The sequence below is a fragment of the Hyla sarda genome, unplaced genomic scaffold (genome assembly GCF_029499605.1).
Source record: "Hyla sarda isolate aHylSar1 unplaced genomic scaffold, aHylSar1.hap1 scaffold_157, whole genome shotgun sequence".
Classification (NCBI taxonomy): domain Eukaryota; kingdom Metazoa; phylum Chordata; class Amphibia; order Anura; family Hylidae; genus Hyla; species Hyla sarda.
In genome coordinates, this window is record NW_026608206.1 from 334,428 (window position 1) to 353,361 (window position 18,934).

The following is an 18,934-nucleotide window of genomic DNA, read 5'->3' on the forward strand; positions in this document are numbered from 1 at the left end:
TGAGTGACATCACAGCACAGTGCTAAGGCTCCTGGGCCTGGACACAGCAGCGGCTGCAATATCTCAACGGAGAATACGTTTATATATATGTGTGTGTGTGCGCGTATATATATATATATATATATATATATATATATATATATATTTCTCCGCCGAAATCACTTTTAAACCCATTTCCACCTTTTTTTCCCTTCTCTTCCTCTTACTTTTTTTTCACGTTTTTTTACGTTTTTCTCCTTTTCGCCTCTTTTCTGGGCGTATTATTCTTCTTTTTCTTCTTTTTTTTCGTCTAATGCATACCCCATCAGTGCAGCAATGCTTATTCAATACCGCCAGCAGATGGAGACACTGGGGGATAATTTTCTAAGGATTTATACTGATTTTTCCTGTCTGAATTTGTCGCACAGAAAGTTGCAGGCCAAATATGTGTGACATTTCTGCGACTTTAGCTTCTAGAGCATTTTTACAACATTATACATAGGTGCTGAATACATAAAAAGCGACTGTTCAGCGACAGACAAGTCGCATCGGCTGAAAGTAGGCCAGAATGTCAGTCCATGTTGGAGCAGGTTTAGATACAGTCTAAAGTATAGATCTCAAAGTCTGTGCACAGAATTTAGCAAGGGCCTCGCACCTTCTGATGCATCAGGTAGGTGCACAATAGCATAGCCTAACCCTCTGTACTTTGGTCTATATTGATGCGGGACATAGACAGCCAGCTGATGACCAATCCATTAGTGCAATGGATGGCTGGAAGCATTTGTCTTTGCCTTTGCAATACCACAGAAGCAATGCATGGTCAATGTACAGCAATGACACACCTGTGTGAACAGCCAGGAGACCCCCCCCCCATGTTATGTTACATAGTTACATAGTTAGTACGGTCGAAAAAAGACATATGTCCATCAAGTTCAACCAGGGAATTAAGGGGTAGGGGTGTGGCGCGATATTGGGGAAGGGATGAGATTTTATATTTCTTCATAAGCATTAATCTTATTTTGTCAATTAGGAACATTCAGCACCCACCCGCTATCAAGGCAGCTGCCTATCATGTCATGCCCTACCTGCACAGGTGTGCTGGCTACTCAAATGATCCAATTAAGGAGGCCATTTAGTCAGCAGCAGCAGAAGTCCTGTGCCTGGACGCTCCAACAGCGGCCAGACACAAGCAGAAGCAGCAGAAGCAGCAGCAGCAGCACCACCTTTTGTTTTTTGGCTGCAGCAGCAGCAAGGCCCACAGGGCTGGCTAGCTGGCTAGCCAGCAAGCAGGTAGCAATGAAAGTAGGAATCTTTCTTTTTAACCCTGTAAGGGGGTGGTGCACTGTACCCGAAGATACTGCCATATCGGGTCAATGCATAGGGCGACGGAAGCAAGCTTCGAAATCGGCCCCCGTTCTCAAAAATCCATTTAATATATGGTCCCCAGATAGGGGACGTATCAGATATTAAACTGATAAGAACAGATACTACACTTGATCTTAGCCAAAAGGCCGAGAAGCGATAACCGTGAAAGGGGCGGGCCCAACAAGGTCCCCTTCATGGGCACTATCACTGCTTGCTGTCAGGGAGGCTGCCAGACAATTTTCCATGCACACTCTGGGCTGGGGGGCAGTCAACCACCAGTACACACAGCAGAACCTAAACCCATACCATTATTGCTAAGCAGCAAGACAGGGGCCCATTGCACTCCCACGGGGCCTTTTTAAATGCAATCCATAACCCGGATTTGCCAGGAACCCTTCTTACTCCTCCTACTTGCATGTGACACTGGGCTTAGGATCTGCATAGGAAACACACACACAAGCACACACCTACCTTTGTTGCCTGCAGATGCCTCCTTGGCTGTCCCCAAACGGTATCAAACCAACACCCACGGGAAGCTGTAAGCATAGAGGACATGCCTGCACCCCATTGGACTTACCTGTGTGGGTTAAACCCGGGTTATTTGACAACCTATGGCGGTGATGGTTCTGCTCAGGCAGAGCAGTGCTGATGCTCCTCATAAAGCTGTCGCTGCTGTGAAGGTTCTAGGTGACATCACAAATCCCTATGGTTACATACACAACAAAGCTGGGTTGTTGTTGTTTACACTCTGCAAGGCCTGTGGAAGTGAGTGACATCATAGCACTGTAGTTCTGAGGGTTCTAGATGGATGCAACAATCTCCTGTTGCTTCTATGAAGGCCATAATAGACGACATCACCAAACAGCTCCATAGTCACATACACAGCAAAGGAGAGATGTTGTTTACACCTAGTGATGTCAGTGGTATTGAGTGACATCACAGCACAGTGCTAAGGCTCCTGGGCCTGGACACAGCAGCGGCTGCAATATCTCAACGGAGAATACGTTTATATATATGTGTGTGTGTGCGCGTATATATATATATATATATATATATATATATATATATATATATATATTTCTCCGCCGAAATCACTTTTAAACCCATTTCCACCTTTTTTTCCCTTCTCTTCCTCTTACTTTTTTTTCACGTTTTTTTACGTTTTTCTCCTTTTCGCCTCTTTTCTGGGCGTATTATTCTTCTTTTTCTTCTTTTTTTTCGTCTAATGCATACCCCATCAGTGCAGCAATGCTTATTCAATACCGCCAGCAGATGGAGACACTGGGGGATAATTTTCTAAGGATTTATACTGATTTTTCCTGTCTGAATTTGTCGCACAGAAAGTTGCAGGCCAAATATGTGTGACATTTCTGCGACTTTAGCTTCTAGAGCATTTTTACAACATTATACATAGGTGCTGAATACATAAAAAGCGACTGTTCAGCGACAGACAAGTCGCATCGGCTGAAAGTAGGCCAGAATGTCAGTCCATGTTGGAGCAGGTTTAGATACAGTCTTTAGATACAGTCTAAAGTATAGATCTCAAAGTCTGTGCACAGAATTTAGCAAGGGCCTCGCACCTTCTGATGCATCAGGTAGGTGCACAATAGCATAGCCTAACCCTCTGTACTTTGGTCTATATTGATGCGGGACATAGACAGCCAGCTGATGACCAATCCATTAGTGCAATGGATGGCTGGAAGCATTTGTCTTTGCCTTTGCAATACCACAGAAGCAATGCATGGTCAATGTACAGCAATGACACACCTGTGTGAACAGCCAGGAGACCCCCCCCCCATGTTATGTTACATAGTTACATAGTTAGTACGGTCGAAAAAAGACATATGTCCATCAAGTTCAACCAGGGAATTAAGGGGTAGGGGTGTGGCGCGATATTGGGGAAGGGATGAGATTTTATATTTCTTCATAAGCATTAATCTTATTTTGTCAATTAGGAACATTCAGCACCCACCCGCTATCAAGGCAGCTGCCTATCATGTCATGCCCTACCTGCACAGGTGTGCTGGCTACTCAAATGATCCAATTAAGGAGGCCATTTAGTCAGCAGCAGCAGAAGTCCTGTGCCTGGACGCTCCAACAGCGGCCAGACACAAGCAGAAGCAGCAGAAGCAGCAGCAGCAGCACCACCTTTTGTTTTTTGGCTGCAGCAGCAGCAAGGCCCACAGGGCTGGCTAGCTGGCTAGCCAGCAAGCAGGTAGCAATGAAAGTAGGAATCTTTCTTTTTAACCCTGTAAGGGGGTGGTGCACTGTACCCGAAGATACTGCCATATCGGGTCAATGCATAGGGCGACGGAAGCAAGCTTCGAAATCGGCCCCCGTTCTCAAAAATCCATTTAATATATGGTCCCCAGATAGGGGACGTATCAGATATTAAACTGATAAGAACAGATACTACACTTGATCTTAGCCAAAAGGCCGAGAAGCGATAACCGTGAAAGGGGCGGGCCCAACAAGGTCCCCTTCATGGGCACTATCACTGCTTGCTGTCAGGGAGGCTGCCAGACAATTTTCCATGCACACTCTGGGCTGGGGGGCAGTCAACCACCAGTACACACAGCAGAACCTAAACCCATACCATTATTGCTAAGCAGCAAGACAGGGGCCCATTGCACTCCCACGGGGCCTTTTTAAATGCAATCCATAACCCGGATTTGCCAGGAACCCTTCTTACTCCTCCTACTTGCATGTGACACTGGGCTTAGGATCTGCATAGGAAACACACACACAAGCACACACCTACCTTTGTTGCCTGCAGATGCCTCCTTGGCTGTCCCCAAACGGTATCAAACCAACACCCACGGGAAGCTGTAAGCATAGAGGACATGCCTGCACCCCATTGGACTTACCTGTGTGGGTTAAACCCGGGTTATTTGACAACCTATGGCGGTGATGGTTCTGCTCAGGCAGAGCAGTGCTGATGCTCCTCATAAAGCTGTCGCTGCTGTGAAGGTTCTAGGTGACATCACAAATCCCTATGGTTACATACACAACAAAGCTGGGTTGTTGTTGTTTACACTCTGCAAGGCCTGTGGAAGTGAGTGACATCATAGCACTGTAGTTCTGAGGGTTCTAGATGGATGCAACAATCTCCTGTTGCTTCTATGAAGGCCATAATAGACGACATCACCAAACAGCTCCATAGTCACATACACAGCAAAGGAGAGATGTTGTTTACACCTAGTGATGTCAGTGGTATTGAGTGACATCACAGCACAGTGCTAAGGCTCCTGGGCCTGGACACAGCAGCGGCTGCAATATCTCAACGGAGAATACGTTTATATATATGTGTGTGTGTGCGCGTATATATATATATATATATATATATATATATATATATATATATATTCTCCGCCGAAATCACTTTTAAACCCATTTCCACCTTTTTTTCCCTTCTCTTCCTCTTACTTTTTTTTCACGTTTTTTTACGTTTTTCTCCTTTTCGCCTCTTTTCTGGGCGTATTATTCTTCTTTTTCTTCTTTTTTTTCGTCTAATGCATACCCCATCAGTGCAGCAATGCTTATTCAATACCGCCAGCAGATGGAGACACTGGGGGATAATTTTCTAAGGATTTATACTGATTTTTCCTGTCTGAATTTGTCGCACAGAAAGTTGCAGGCCAAATATGTGTGACATTTCTGCGACTTTAGCTTCTAGAGCATTTTTACAACATTATACATAGGTGCTGAATACATAAAAAGCGACTGTTCAGCGACAGACAAGTCGCATCGGCTGAAAGTAGGCCAGAATGTCAGTCCATGTTGGAGCAGGTTTAGATACAGTCTAAAGTATAGATCTCAAAGTCTGTGCACAGAATTTAGCAAGGGCCTCGCACCTTCTGATGCATCAGGTAGGTGCACAATAGCATAGCCTAACCCTCTGTACTTTGGTCTATATTGATGCGGGACATAGACAGCCAGCTGATGACCAATCCATTAGTGCAATGGATGGCTGGAAGCATTTGTCTTTGCCTTTGCAATACCACAGAAGCAATGCATGGTCAATGTACAGCAATGACACACCTGTGTGAACAGCCAGGAGACCCCCCCCCCATGTTATGTTACATAGTTACATAGTTAGTACGGTCGAAAAAAGACATATGTCCATCAAGTTCAACCAGGGAATTAAGGGGTAGGGGTGTGGCGCGATATTGGGGAAGGGATGAGATTTTATATTTCTTCATAAGCATTAATCTTATTTTGTCAATTAGGAACATTCAGCACCCACCCGCTATCAAGGCAGCTGCCTATCATGTCATGCCCTACCTGCACAGGTGTGCTGGCTACTCAAATGATCCAATTAAGGAGGCCATTTAGTCAGCAGCAGCAGAAGTCCTGTGCCTGGACGCTCCAACAGCGGCCAGACACAAGCAGAAGCAGCAGAAGCAGCAGCAGCAGCACCACCTTTTGTTTTTTGGCTGCAGCAGCAGCAAGGCCCACAGGGCTGGCTAGCTGGCTAGCCAGCAAGCAGGTAGCAATGAAAGTAGGAATCTTTCTTTTTAACCCTGTAAGGGGGTGGTGCACTGTACCCGAAGATACTGCCATATCGGGTCAATGCATAGGGCGACGGAAGCAAGCTTCGAAATCGGCCCCCGTTCTCAAAAATCCATTTAATATATGGTCCCCAGATAGGGGACGTATCAGATATTAAACTGATAAGAACAGATACTACACTTGATCTTAGCCAAAAGGCCGAGAAGCGATAACCGTGAAAGGGGCGGGCCCAACAAGGTCCCCTTCATGGGCACTATCACTGCTTGCTGTCAGGGAGGCTGCCAGACAATTTTCCATGCACACTCTGGGCTGGGGGGCAGTCAACCACCAGTACACACAGCAGAACCTAAACCCATACCATTATTGCTAAGCAGCAAGACAGGGGCCCATTGCACTCCCACGGGGCCTTTTTAAATGCAATCCATAACCCGGATTTGCCAGGAACCCTTCTTACTCCTCCTACTTGCATGTGACACTGGGCTTAGGATCTGCATAGGAAACACACACACAAGCACACACCTACCTTTGTTGCCTGCAGATGCCTCCTTGGCTGTCCCCAAACGGTATCAAACCAACACCCACGGGAAGCTGTAAGCATAGAGGACATGCCTGCACCCCATTGGACTTACCTGTGTGGGTTAAACCCGGGTTATTTGACAACCTATGGCGGTGATGGTTCTGCTCAGGCAGAGCAGTGCTGATGCTCCTCATAAAGCTGTCGCTGCTGTGAAGGTTCTAGGTGACATCACAAATCCCTATGGTTACATACACAACAAAGCTGGGTTGTTGTTGTTTACACTCTGCAAGGCCTGTGGAAGTGAGTGACATCATAGCACTGTAGTTCTGAGGGTTCTAGATGGATGCAACAATCTCCTGTTGCTTCTATGAAGGCCATAATAGACGACATCACCAAACAGCTCCATAGTCACATACACAGCAAAGGAGAGATGTTGTTTACACCTAGTGATGTCAGTGGTATTGAGTGACATCACAGCACAGTGCTAAGGCTCCTGGGCCTGGACACAGCAGCGGCTGCAATATCTCAACGGAGAATACGTTTATATATATGTGTGTGTGTGCGCGTATATATATATATATATATATATATATATATATATATATATATATTTCTCCGCCGAAATCACTTTTAAACCCATTTCCACCTTTTTTTCCCTTCTCTTCCTCTTACTTTTTTTTCACGTTTTTTTACGTTTTTCTCCTTTTCGCCTCTTTTCTGGGCGTATTATTCTTCTTTTTCTTCTTTTTTTTCGTCTAATGCATACCCCATCAGTGCAGCAATGCTTATTCAATACCGCCAGCAGATGGAGACACTGGGGGATAATTTTCTAAGGATTTATACTGATTTTTCCTGTCTGAATTTGTCGCACAGAAAGTTGCAGGCCAAATATGTGTGACATTTCTGCGACTTTAGCTTCTAGAGCATTTTTACAACATTATACATAGGTGCTGAATACATAAAAAGCGACTGTTCAGCGACAGACAAGTCGCATCGGCTGAAAGTAGGCCAGAATGTCAGTCCATGTTGGAGCAGGTTTAGATACAGTCTAAAGTATAGATCTCAAAGTCTGTGCACAGAATTTAGCAAGGGCCTCGCACCTTCTGATGCATCAGGTAGGTGCACAATAGCATAGCCTAACCCTCTGTACTTTGGTCTATATTGATGCGGGACATAGACAGCCAGCTGATGACCAATCCATTAGTGCAATGGATGGCTGGAAGCATTTGTCTTTGCCTTTGCAATACCACAGAAGCAATGCATGGTCAATGTACAGCAATGACACACCTGTGTGAACAGCCAGGAGACCCCCCCCCCATGTTATGTTACATAGTTACATAGTTAGTACGGTCGAAAAAAGACATATGTCCATCAAGTTCAACCAGGGAATTAAGGGGTAGGGGTGTGGCGCGATATTGGGGAAGGGATGAGATTTTATATTTCTTCATAAGCATTAATCTTATTTTGTCAATTAGGAACATTCAGCACCCACCCGCTATCAAGGCAGCTGCCTATCATGTCATGCCCTACCTGCACAGGTGTGCTGGCTACTCAAATGATCCAATTAAGGAGGCCATTTAGTCAGCAGCAGCAGAAGTCCTGTGCCTGGACGCTCCAACAGCGGCCAGACACAAGCAGAAGCAGCAGAAGCAGCAGCAGCAGCACCACCTTTTGTTTTTTGGCTGCAGCAGCAGCAAGGCCCACAGGGCTGGCTAGCTGGCTAGCCAGCAAGCAGGTAGCAATGAAAGTAGGAATCTTTCTTTTTAACCCTGTAAGGGGGTGGTGCACTGTACCCGAAGATACTGCCATATCGGGTCAATGCATAGGGCGACGGAAGCAAGCTTCGAAATCGGCCCCCGTTCTCAAAAATCCATTTAATATATGGTCCCCAGATAGGGGACGTATCAGATATTAAACTGATAAGAACAGATACTACACTTGATCTTAGCCAAAAGGCCGAGAAGCGATAACCGTGAAAGGGGCGGGCCCAACAAGGTCCCCTTCATGGGCACTATCACTGCTTGCTGTCAGGGAGGCTGCCAGACAATTTTCCATGCACACTCTGGGCTGGGGGGCAGTCAACCACCAGTACACACAGCAGAACCTAAACCCATACCATTATTGCTAAGCAGCAAGACAGGGGCCCATTGCACTCCCACGGGGCCTTTTTAAATGCAATCCATAACCCGGATTTGCCAGGAACCCTTCTTACTCCTCCTACTTGCATGTGACACTGGGCTTAGGATCTGCATAGGAAACACACACACAAGCACACACCTACCTTTGTTGCCTGCAGATGCCTCCTTGGCTGTCCCCAAACGGTATCAAACCAACACCCACGGGAAGCTGTAAGCATAGAGGACATGCCTGCACCCCATTGGACTTACCTGTGTGGGTTAAACCCGGGTTATTTGACAACCTATGGCGGTGATGGTTCTGCTCAGGCAGAGCAGTGCTGATGCTCCTCATAAAGCTGTCGCTGCTGTGAAGGTTCTAGGTGACATCACAAATCCCTATGGTTACATACACAACAAAGCTGGGTTGTTGTTGTTTACACTCTGCAAGGCCTGTGGAAGTGAGTGACATCATAGCACTGTAGTTCTGAGGGTTCTAGATGGATGCAACAATCTCCTGTTGCTTCTATGAAGGCCATAATAGACGACATCACCAAACAGCTCCATAGTCACATACACAGCAAAGGAGAGATGTTGTTTACACCTAGTGATGTCAGTGGTATTGAGTGACATCACAGCACAGTGCTAAGGCTCCTGGGCCTGGACACAGCAGCGGCTGCAATATCTCAACGGAGAATACGTTTATATATATGTGTGTGTGTGCGCGTATATATATATATATATATATATATATATATATATATATTTCTCCGCCGAAATCACTTTTAAACCCATTTCCACCTTTTTTTCCCTTCTCTTCCTCTTACTTTTTTTTCACGTTTTTTTACGTTTTTCTCCTTTTCGCCTCTTTTCTGGGCGTATTATTCTTCTTTTTCTTCTTTTTTTTCGTCTAATGCATACCCCATCAGTGCAGCAATGCTTATTCAATACCGCCAGCAGATGGAGACACTGGGGGATAATTTTCTAAGGATTTATACTGATTTTTCCTGTCTGAATTTGTCGCACAGAAAGTTGCAGGCCAAATATGTGTGACATTTCTGCGACTTTAGCTTCTAGAGCATTTTTACAACATTATACATAGGTGCTGAATACATAAAAAGCGACTGTTCAGCGACAGACAAGTCGCATCGGCTGAAAGTAGGCCAGAATGTCAGTCCATGTTGGAGCAGGTTTAGATACAGTCTAAAGTATAGATCTCAAAGTCTGTGCACAGAATTTAGCAAGGGCCTCGCACCTTCTGATGCATCAGGTAGGTGCACAATAGCATAGCCTAACCCTCTGTACTTTGGTCTATATTGATGCGGGACATAGACAGCCAGCTGATGACCAATCCATTAGTGCAATGGATGGCTGGAAGCATTTGTCTTTGCCTTTGCAATACCACAGAAGCAATGCATGGTCAATGTACAGCAATGACACACCTGTGTGAACAGCCAGGAGACCCCCCCCCCCATGTTATGTTACATAGTTACATAGTTAGTACGGTCGAAAAAAGACATATGTCCATCAAGTTCAACCAGGGAATTAAGGGGTAGGGGTGTGGCGTGATATTGGGGAAGGGATGAGATTTTATATTTCTTCATAAGCATTAATCTTATTTTGTCAATTAGGAACATTCAGCACCCACCCGCTATCAAGGCAGCTGCCTATCATGTCATGCCCTACCTGCACAGGTGTGCTGGCTACTCAAATGATCCAATTAAGGAGGCCATTTAGTCAGCAGCAGCAGAAGTCCTGTGCCTGGACGCTCCAACAGCGGCCAGACACAAGCAGAAGCAGCAGAAGCAGCAGCAGCAGCACCACCTTTTGTTTTTTGGCTGCAGCAGCAGCAAGGCCCACAGGGCTGGCTAGCTGGCTAGCCAGCAAGCAGGTAGCAATGAAAGTAGGAATCTTTCTTTTTAACCCTGTAAGGGGGTGGTGCACTGTACCCGAAGATACTGCCATATCGGGTCAATGCATAGGGCGACGGAAGCAAGCTTCGAAATCGGCCCCCGTTCTCAAAAATCCATTTAATATATGGTCCCCAGATAGGGGACGTATCAGATATTAAACTGATAAGAACAGATTTTTTTTTTTTTTTTTCTATCTAAAGCCGAGGAACGTGCTTTCGATTCACCCAAAGTGCAAGAAAAAGTGCAAACGTGTTACACTAAAAAAACGTGCACAAAGGATGCGGTCTATCGCAAGCCCTTCTCCGATAGGAGAGAGGCCCCCCAACAAACCTTACCCTTCGCCTCCGGACCAAAAGGTACCTGCGAGGTTCCAGGTTCGATGTCCCTTTTCGCCGAAGCTACTAGGGGACCACAAATGCTCCCGGCATCCCCCTTGGCGTTAGCCAAGGTATCTGCCCGCAGAGCCGATTACGGTAGGTACCCTGCCAAGCAGGAGTACCCGGGGTGTTTGCAGGGAGGTGCGGAACCTAATGGCCACACACACCTCCCCTAGACCGCCAGGAGGGACACCCAGAAGGGCTACCGCATCCTGACAAATCCTGTGAACACACAACACGCAAAAAGTGACACAGTGACGAAAAATAAATAAATAAGTGAATGTGTGCAGATATACTGCCCGGACATCCGGCCGGATCTATAAAAATTTCTCTGATCCTAGCCAGAAGGCCGGGAATCAAGAGGTGAGTGCCACAAGGTGAAGAGATTATGGTGCCCGTGCTTCAACTCAGTGAGTCTATCCTCCCAGTGAGTTTCGGCACCTCGGGGTCACCACTCCCCGAGGCACAAAAGTACCTCGGCTCTAGACCCTCTCAGCCTCATGGCGAGACCCGGAGGGAACAGGTCACATCGGGGCAGCCGTCGAGCTGATTCCTCAGAACCAGCCCCGGAAAGCCCTGGTACACCTGCATCCTCCATGCAGCACCCATCCCCACCAGCATGAAAACTGATAAGAACAGATACTACACTTGATCTTAGCCAAAAGGCCGAGAAGCGATAACCGTGAAAGGGGCGGGCCCAACAAGGTCCCCTTCATGGGCACTATCACTGCTTGCTGTCAGGGAGGCTGCCAGACAATTTTCCATGCACACTCTGGGCTGGGGGGCAGTCAACCACCAGTACACACAGCAGAACCTAAACCCATACCATTATTGCTAAGCAGCAAGACAGGGGCCCATTGCACTCCCACGGGGCCTTTTTAAATGCAATCCATAACCCGGATTTGCCAGGAACCCTTCTTACTCCTCCTACTTGCATGTGACACTGGGCTTAGGATCTGCATAGGAAACACACACACAAGCACACACCTACCTTTGTTGCCTGCAGATGCCTCCTTGGCTGTCCCCAAACGGTATCAAACCAACACCCACGGGAAGCTGTAAGCATAGAGGACATGCCTGCACCCCATTGGACTTACCTGTGTGGGTTAAACCCGGGTTATTTGACAACCTATGGCGGTGATGGTTCTGCTCAGGCAGAGCAGTGCTGATGCTCCTCATAAAGCTGTCGCTGCTGTGAAGGTTCTAGGTGACATCACAAATCCCTATGGTTACATACACAACAAAGCTGGGTTGTTGTTGTTTACACTCTGCAAGGCCTGTGGAAGTGAGTGACATCATAGCACTGTAGTTCTGAGGGTTCTAGATGGATGCAACAATCTCCTGTTGCTTCTATGAAGGCCATAATAGACGACATCACCAAACAGCTCCATAGTCACATACACAGCAAAGGAGAGATGTTGTTTACACCTAGTGATGTCAGTGGTATTGAGTGACATCACAGCACAGTGCTAAGGCTCCTGGGCCTGGACACAGCAGCGGCTGCAATATCTCAACGGAGAATACGTTTATATATATGTGTGTGTGTGCGCGTATATATATATATATATATATATATATATATATATATTTCTCCGCCGAAATCACTTTTAAACCCATTTCCACCTTTTTTTCCCTTCTCTTCCTCTTACTTTTTTTTCACGTTTTTTTACGTTTTTCTCCTTTTCGCCTCTTTTCTGGGCGTATTATTCTTCTTTTTCTTCTTTTTTTTCGTCTAATGCATACCCCATCAGTGCAGCAATGCTTATTCAATACCGCCAGCAGATGGAGACACTGGGGGATAATTTTCTAAGGATTTATACTGATTTTTCCTGTCTGAATTTGTCGCACAGAAAGTTGCAGGCCAAATATGTGTGACATTTCTGCGACTTTAGCTTCTAGAGCATTTTTACAACATTATACATAGGTGCTGAATACATAAAAAGCGACTGTTCAGCGACAGACAAGTCGCATCGGCTGAAAGTAGGCCAGAATGTCAGTCCATGTTGGAGCAGGTTTAGATACAGTCTAAAGTATAGATCTCAAAGTCTGTGCACAGAATTTAGCAAGGGCCTCGCACCTTCTGATGCATCAGGTAGGTGCACAATAGCATAGCCTAACCCTCTGTACTTTGGTCTATATTGATGCGGGACATAGACAGCCAGCTGATGACCAATCCATTAGTGCAATGGATGGCTGGAAGCATTTGTCTTTGCCTTTGCAATACCACAGAAGCAATGCATGGTCAATGTACAGCAATGACACACCTGTGTGAACAGCCAGGAGACCCCCCCCCCATGTTATGTTACATAGTTACATAGTTAGTACGGTCGAAAAAAGACATATGTCCATCAAGTTCAACCAGGGAATTAAGGGGTAGGGGTGTGGCGCGATATTGGAGAAGGGATGAGATTTTATATTTCTTCATAAGCATTAATCTTATTTTGTCAATTAGGAACATTCAGCACCCACCCGCTATCAAGGCAGCTGCCTATCATGTCATGCCCTACCTGCACAGGTGTGCTGGCTACTCAAATGATCCAATTAAGGAGGCCATTTAGTCAGCAGCAGCAGAAGTCCTGTGCCTGGACGCTCCAACAGCGGCCAGACACAAGCAGAAGCAGCAGAAGCAGCAGCAGCAGCACCACCTTTTGTTTTTTGGCTGCAGCAGCAGCAAGGCCCACAGGGCTGGCTAGCTGGCTAGCCAGCAAGCAGGTAGCAATGAAAGTAGGAATCTTTCTTTTTAACCCTGTAAGGGGGTGGTGCACTGTACCCGAAGATACTGCCATATCGGGTCAATGCATAGGGCGACGGAAGCAAGCTTCGAAATCGGCCCCCGTTCTCAAAAATCCATTTAATATATGGTCCCCAGATAGGGGACGTATCAGATATTAAACTGATAAGAACAGATACTACACTTGATCTTAGCCAAAAGGCCGAGAAGCGATAACCGTGAAAGGGGCGGGCCCAACAAGGTCCCCTTCATGGGCACTATCACTGCTTGCTGTCAGGGAGGCTGCCAGACAATTTTCCATGCACACTCTGGGCTGGGGGGCAGTCAACCACCAGTACACACAGCAGAACCTAAACCCATACCATTATTGCTAAGCAGCAAGACAGGGGCCCATTGCACTCCCACGGGGCCTTTTTAAATGCAATCCATAACCCGGATTTGCCAGGAACCCTTCTTACTCCTCCTACTTGCATGTGACACTGGGCTTAGGATCTGCATAGGAAACACACACACAAGCACACACCTACCTTTGTTGCCTGCAGATGCCTCCTTGGCTGTCCCCAAACGGTATCAAACCAACACCCACGGGAAGCTGTAAGCATAGAGGACATGCCTGCACCCCATTGGACTTACCTGTGTGGGTTAAACCCGGGTTATTTGACAACCTATGGCGGTGATGGTTCTGCTCAGGCAGAGCAGTGCTGATGCTCCTCATAAAGCTGTCGCTGCTGTGAAGGTTCTAGGTGACATCACAAATCCCTATGGTTACATACACAACAAAGCTGGGTTGTTGTTGTTTACACTCTGCAAGGCCTGTGGAAGTGAGTGACATCATAGCACTGTAGTTCTGAGGGTTCTAGATGGATGCAACAATCTCCTGTTGCTTCTATGAAGGCCATAATAGACGACATCACCAAACAGCTCCATAGTCACATACACAGCAAAGGAGAGATGTTGTTTACACCTAGTGATGTCAGTGGTATTGAGTGACATCACAGCACAGTGCTAAGGCTCCTGGGCCTGGACACAGCAGCGGCTGCAATATCTCAACGGAGAATACGTTTATATATATGTGTGTGTGTGCGCGTATATATATATATATATATATATATATATATATATATATATATATATATATTTCTCCGCCGAAATCACTTTTAAACCCATTTCCACCTTTTTTTCCCTTCTCTTCCTCTTACTTTTTTTTCACGTTTTTTTACGTTTTTCTCCTTTTCGCCTCTTTTCTGGGCGTATTATTCTTCTTTTTCTTCTTTTTTTTCGTCTAATGCATACCCCATCAGTGCAGCAATGCTTATTCAATACCGCCAGCAGATGGAGACACTGGGGGATAATTTTCTAAGGATTTATACTGATTTTTCCTGTCTGAATTTGTCGCACAGAAAGTTGCAGGCCAAATATGTGTGACATTTCTGCGACTTTAGCTTCTAGAGCATTTTTACAACATTATACATAGGTGCTGAATACATAAAAAGCGACTGTTCAGCGACAGACAAGTCGCATCGGCTGAAAGTAGGCCAGAATGTCAGTCCATGTTGGAGCAGGTTTAGATACAGTCTAAAGTATAGATCTCAAAGTCTGTGCACAGAATTTAGCAAGGGCCTCGCACCTTCTGATGCATCAGGTAGGTGCACAATAGCATAGCCTAACCCTCTGTACTTTGGTCTATATTGATGCGGGACATAGACAGCCAGCTGATGACCAATCCATTAGTGCAATGGATGGCTGGAAGCATTTGTCTTTGCCTTTGCAATACCACAGAAGCAATGCATGGTCAATGTACAGCAATGACACACCTGTGTGAACAGCCAGGAGACCCCCCCCCCCATGTTATGTTACATAGTTACATAGTTAGTACGGTCGAAAAAAGACATATGTCCATCAAGTTCAACCAGGGAATTAAGGGGTAGGGGTGTGGCGCGATATTGGGGAAGGGATGAGATTTTATATTTCTTCATAAGCATTAATCTTATTTTGTCAATTAGGAACATTCAGCACCCACCCGCTATCAAGGCAGCTGCCTATCATGTCATGCCCTACCTGCACAGGTGTGCTGGCTACTCAAATGATCCAATTAAGGAGGCCATTTAGTCAGCAGCAGCAGAAGTCCTGTGCCTGGACGCTCCAACAGCGGCCAGACACAAGCAGAAGCAGCAGAAGCAGCAGCAGCAGCACCACCTTTTGTTTTTTGGCTGCAGCAGCAGCAAGGCCCACAGGGCTGGCTAGCTGGCTAGCCAGCAAGCAGGTAGCAATGAAAGTAGGAATCTTTCTTTTTAACCCTGTAAGGGGGTGGTGCACTGTACCCGAAGATACTGCCATATCGGGTCAATGCATAGGGCGACGGAAGCAAGCTTCGAAATCGGCCCCCGTTCTCAAAAATCCATTTAATATATGGTCCCCAGATAGGGGACGTATCAGATATTAAACTGATAAGAACAGATACTACACTTGATCTTAGCCAAAAGGCCGAGAAGCGATAACCGTGAAAGGGGCGGGCCCAACAAGGTCCCCTTCATGGGCACTATCACTGCTTGCTGTCAGGGAGGCTGCCAGACAATTTTCCATGCACACTCTGGGCTGGGGGGCAGTCAACCACCAGTACACACAGCAGAACCTAAACCCATACCATTATTGCTAAGCAGCAAGACAGGGGCCCATTGCACTCCCACGGGGCCTTTTTAAATGCAATCCATAACCCGGATTTGCCAGGAACCCTTCTTACTCCTCCTACTTGCATGTGACACTGGGCTTAGGATCTGCATAGGAAACACACACACAAGCACACACCTACCTTTGTTGCCTGCAGATGCCTCCTTGGCTGTCCCCAAACGGTATCAAACCAACACCCACGGGAAGCTGTAAGCATAGAGGACATGCCTGCACCCCATTGGACTTACCTGTGTGGGTTAAACCCGGGTTATTTGACAACCTATGGCGGTGATGGTTCTGCTCAGGCAGAGCAGTGCTGATGCTCCTCATAAAGCTGTCGCTGCTGTGAAGGTTCTAGGTGACATCACAAATCCCTATGGTTACATACACAACAAAGCTGGGTTGTTGTTGTTTACACTCTGCAAGGCCTGTGGAAGTGAGTGACATCATAGCACTGTAGTTCTGAGGGTTCTAGATGGATGCAACAATCTCCTGTTGCTTCTATGAAGGCCATAATAGACGACATCACCAAACAGCTCCATAGTCACATACACAGCAAAGGAGAGATGTTGTTTACACCTAGTGATGTCAGTGGTATTGAGTGACATCACAGCACAGTGCTAAGGCTCCTGGGCCTGGACACAGCAGCGGCTGCAATATCTCAACGGAGAATACGTTTATATATATGTGTGTGTGTGCGCGTATATATATATATATATATATATATATATATATATATATATATTTCTCCGCCGAAATCACTTTTAAACCCATTTCCACCTTTTTTTCCCTTCTCTTCCTCTTACTTTTTTTTCACGTTTTTTTACGTTTTTCTCCTTTTCGCCTCTTTTCTGGGCGTATTATTCTTCTTTTTCTTCTTTTTTTTCGTCTAATGCATACCCCATCAGTGCAGCAATGCTTATTCAATACCGCCAGCAGATGGAGACACTGGGGGATAATTTTCTAAGGATTTATACTGATTTTTCCTGTCTGAATTTGTCGCACAGAAAGTTGCAGGCCAAATATGTGTGACATTTCTGCGACTTTAGCTTCTAGAGCATTTTTACAACATTATACATAGGTGCTGAATACATAAAAAGCGACTGTTCAGCGACAGACAAGTCGCATCGGCTGAAAGTAGGCCAGAATGTCAGTCCATGTTGGAGCAGGTTTAGATACAGTCTAAAGTATAGATCTCAAAGTCTGTGCACAGAATTTAGCAAGGGCCTCGCACCTTCTGATGCATCAGGTAGGTGCACAATAGCATAGCCTAACCCTCTGTACTTTGGTCTATATTGATGCGGGACATAGACAGCCAGCTGATGACCAATCCATTAGTGCAATGGATGGCTGGAAGCATTTGTCTTTGCCTTTGCAATACCACAGAAGCAATGCATGGTCAATGTACAGCAATGACACACCTGTGTGAACAGCCAGGAGACCCCCCCCCCATGTTATGTTACATAGTTACATAGTTAGTACGGTCGAAAAAAGACATATGTCCATCAAGTTCAACCAGGGAATTAAGGGGTAGGGGTGTGGCGCGATATTGGGGAAGGGATGAGATTTTATATTTCTTCATAAGCATTAATCTTATTTTGTCAATTAGGAACATTCAGCACCCACCCGCTATCAAGGCAGCTGCCTATCATGTCATGCCCTACCTGCACAGGTGTGCTGGCTACTCAAATGATCCAATTAAGGAGGCCATTTAGTCAGCAGCAGCAGAAGTCCTGTGCCTGGACGCTCCAACAGCGGCCAGACACAAGCAGAAGCAGCAGAAGCAGCAGCAGCAGCACCACCTTTTGTTTTTTGGCTGCAGCAGCAGCAAGGCCCACAGGGCTGGCTAGCTGGCTAGCCAGCAAGCAGGTAGCAATGAAAGTAGGAATCTTTCTTTTTAACCCTGTAAGGGGGTGGTGCACTGTACCCGAAGATACTGCCATATCGGGTCAATGCATAGGGCGACGGAAGCAAGCTTCGAAATCGGCCCCCGTTCTCAAAAATCCATTTAATATATGGTCCCCAGATAGGGGACGTATCAGATATTAAACTGATAAGAACAGATACTACACTTGATCTTAGCCAAAAGGCCGAGAAGCGATAACCGTGAAAGGGGCGGGCCCAACAAGGTCCCCTTCATGGGCACTATCACTGCTTGCTGTCAGGGAGGCTGCCAGACAATTTTCCATGCACACTCTGGGCTGGGGGGCAGTCAACCACCAGTACACACAGCAGAACCTAAACCCATACCATTATTGCTAAGCAGCAAGACAGGGGCCCATTGCACTCCCACGGGGCCTTTTTAAATGCAATCCATAACCCGGATTTGCCAGGAACCCTTCTTACTCCTCCTACTTGCATGTGACACTGGGCTTAGGATCTGCATAGGAAACACACACACAAGCACACACCTACCTTTGTTGCCTGCAGATGCCTCCTTGGCTGTCCCCAAACGGTATCAAACCAACACCCACGGGAAGCTGTAAGCATAGAGGACATGCCTGCACCCCATTGGACTTACCTGTGTGGGTTAAACCCGGGTTATTTGACAACCTATGGCGGTGATGGTTCTGCTCAGGCAGAGCAGTGCTGATGCTCCTCATAAAGCTTTCGCTGCTGTGAAGGTTCTAGGTGACATCACAAATCCCTATGGTTACATACACAACAAAGCTGGGTTGTTGTTGTTTACACTCTGCAAGGCCTGTGGAAGTGAGTGACATCATAGCACTGTAGTTCTGAGGGTTCTAGATGGATGCAAC

General features: G+C 46.3%; 8 non-coding genes and 1 pseudogene across 8 annotated transcripts; all 9 read right to left on the bottom strand.

Moving 5' to 3' along the window:
* Nucleotides 1-1,311: 1,311 nt before the first annotated feature.
* LOC130310342 (U2 spliceosomal RNA) lies at nucleotides 1,312-1,502 on the bottom strand. The gene has a single exon (XR_008858870.1). It is a non-coding gene; the product is annotated as a U2 spliceosomal RNA (small nuclear RNA).
* Nucleotides 1,503-3,601: 2,099 nt separating this feature from the next.
* LOC130310343 (U2 spliceosomal RNA) lies at nucleotides 3,602-3,792 on the bottom strand. Its single transcript, XR_008858871.1, has one exon. It is a non-coding gene; the product is annotated as a U2 spliceosomal RNA (small nuclear RNA).
* Nucleotides 3,793-5,875: 2,083 nt separating this feature from the next.
* LOC130310344 (U2 spliceosomal RNA) lies at nucleotides 5,876-6,066 on the bottom strand. The gene has a single exon (XR_008858872.1). It is a non-coding gene; the product is annotated as a U2 spliceosomal RNA (small nuclear RNA).
* Nucleotides 6,067-8,150: 2,084 nt separating this feature from the next.
* Nucleotides 8,151-8,341, bottom strand: LOC130310345 (U2 spliceosomal RNA). The gene has a single exon (XR_008858873.1). It is a non-coding gene; the product is annotated as a U2 spliceosomal RNA (small nuclear RNA).
* A 2,079-nt stretch (nucleotides 8,342-10,420) lies between these two features.
* LOC130310445 (U2 spliceosomal RNA) lies at nucleotides 10,421-10,605 on the bottom strand. The gene has a single exon (XR_008858966.1). It is a non-coding gene; the product is annotated as a U2 spliceosomal RNA (small nuclear RNA).
* A 690-nt stretch (nucleotides 10,606-11,295) lies between these two features.
* On the bottom strand, nucleotides 11,296-11,455 carry LOC130310450 (U2 spliceosomal RNA; annotated as a pseudogene).
* A 2,076-nt stretch (nucleotides 11,456-13,531) lies between these two features.
* On the bottom strand, nucleotides 13,532-13,722 carry LOC130310348 (U2 spliceosomal RNA). Its single transcript, XR_008858875.1, has one exon. It is a non-coding gene; the product is annotated as a U2 spliceosomal RNA (small nuclear RNA).
* Nucleotides 13,723-15,813: 2,091 nt separating this feature from the next.
* LOC130310349 (U2 spliceosomal RNA) lies at nucleotides 15,814-16,004 on the bottom strand. The gene has a single exon (XR_008858876.1). It is a non-coding gene; the product is annotated as a U2 spliceosomal RNA (small nuclear RNA).
* Nucleotides 16,005-18,086: 2,082 nt separating this feature from the next.
* Nucleotides 18,087-18,277, bottom strand: LOC130310350 (U2 spliceosomal RNA). Its single transcript, XR_008858877.1, has one exon. It is a non-coding gene; the product is annotated as a U2 spliceosomal RNA (small nuclear RNA).
* Between the last annotated feature and the right edge of the window lie 657 nt (nucleotides 18,278-18,934).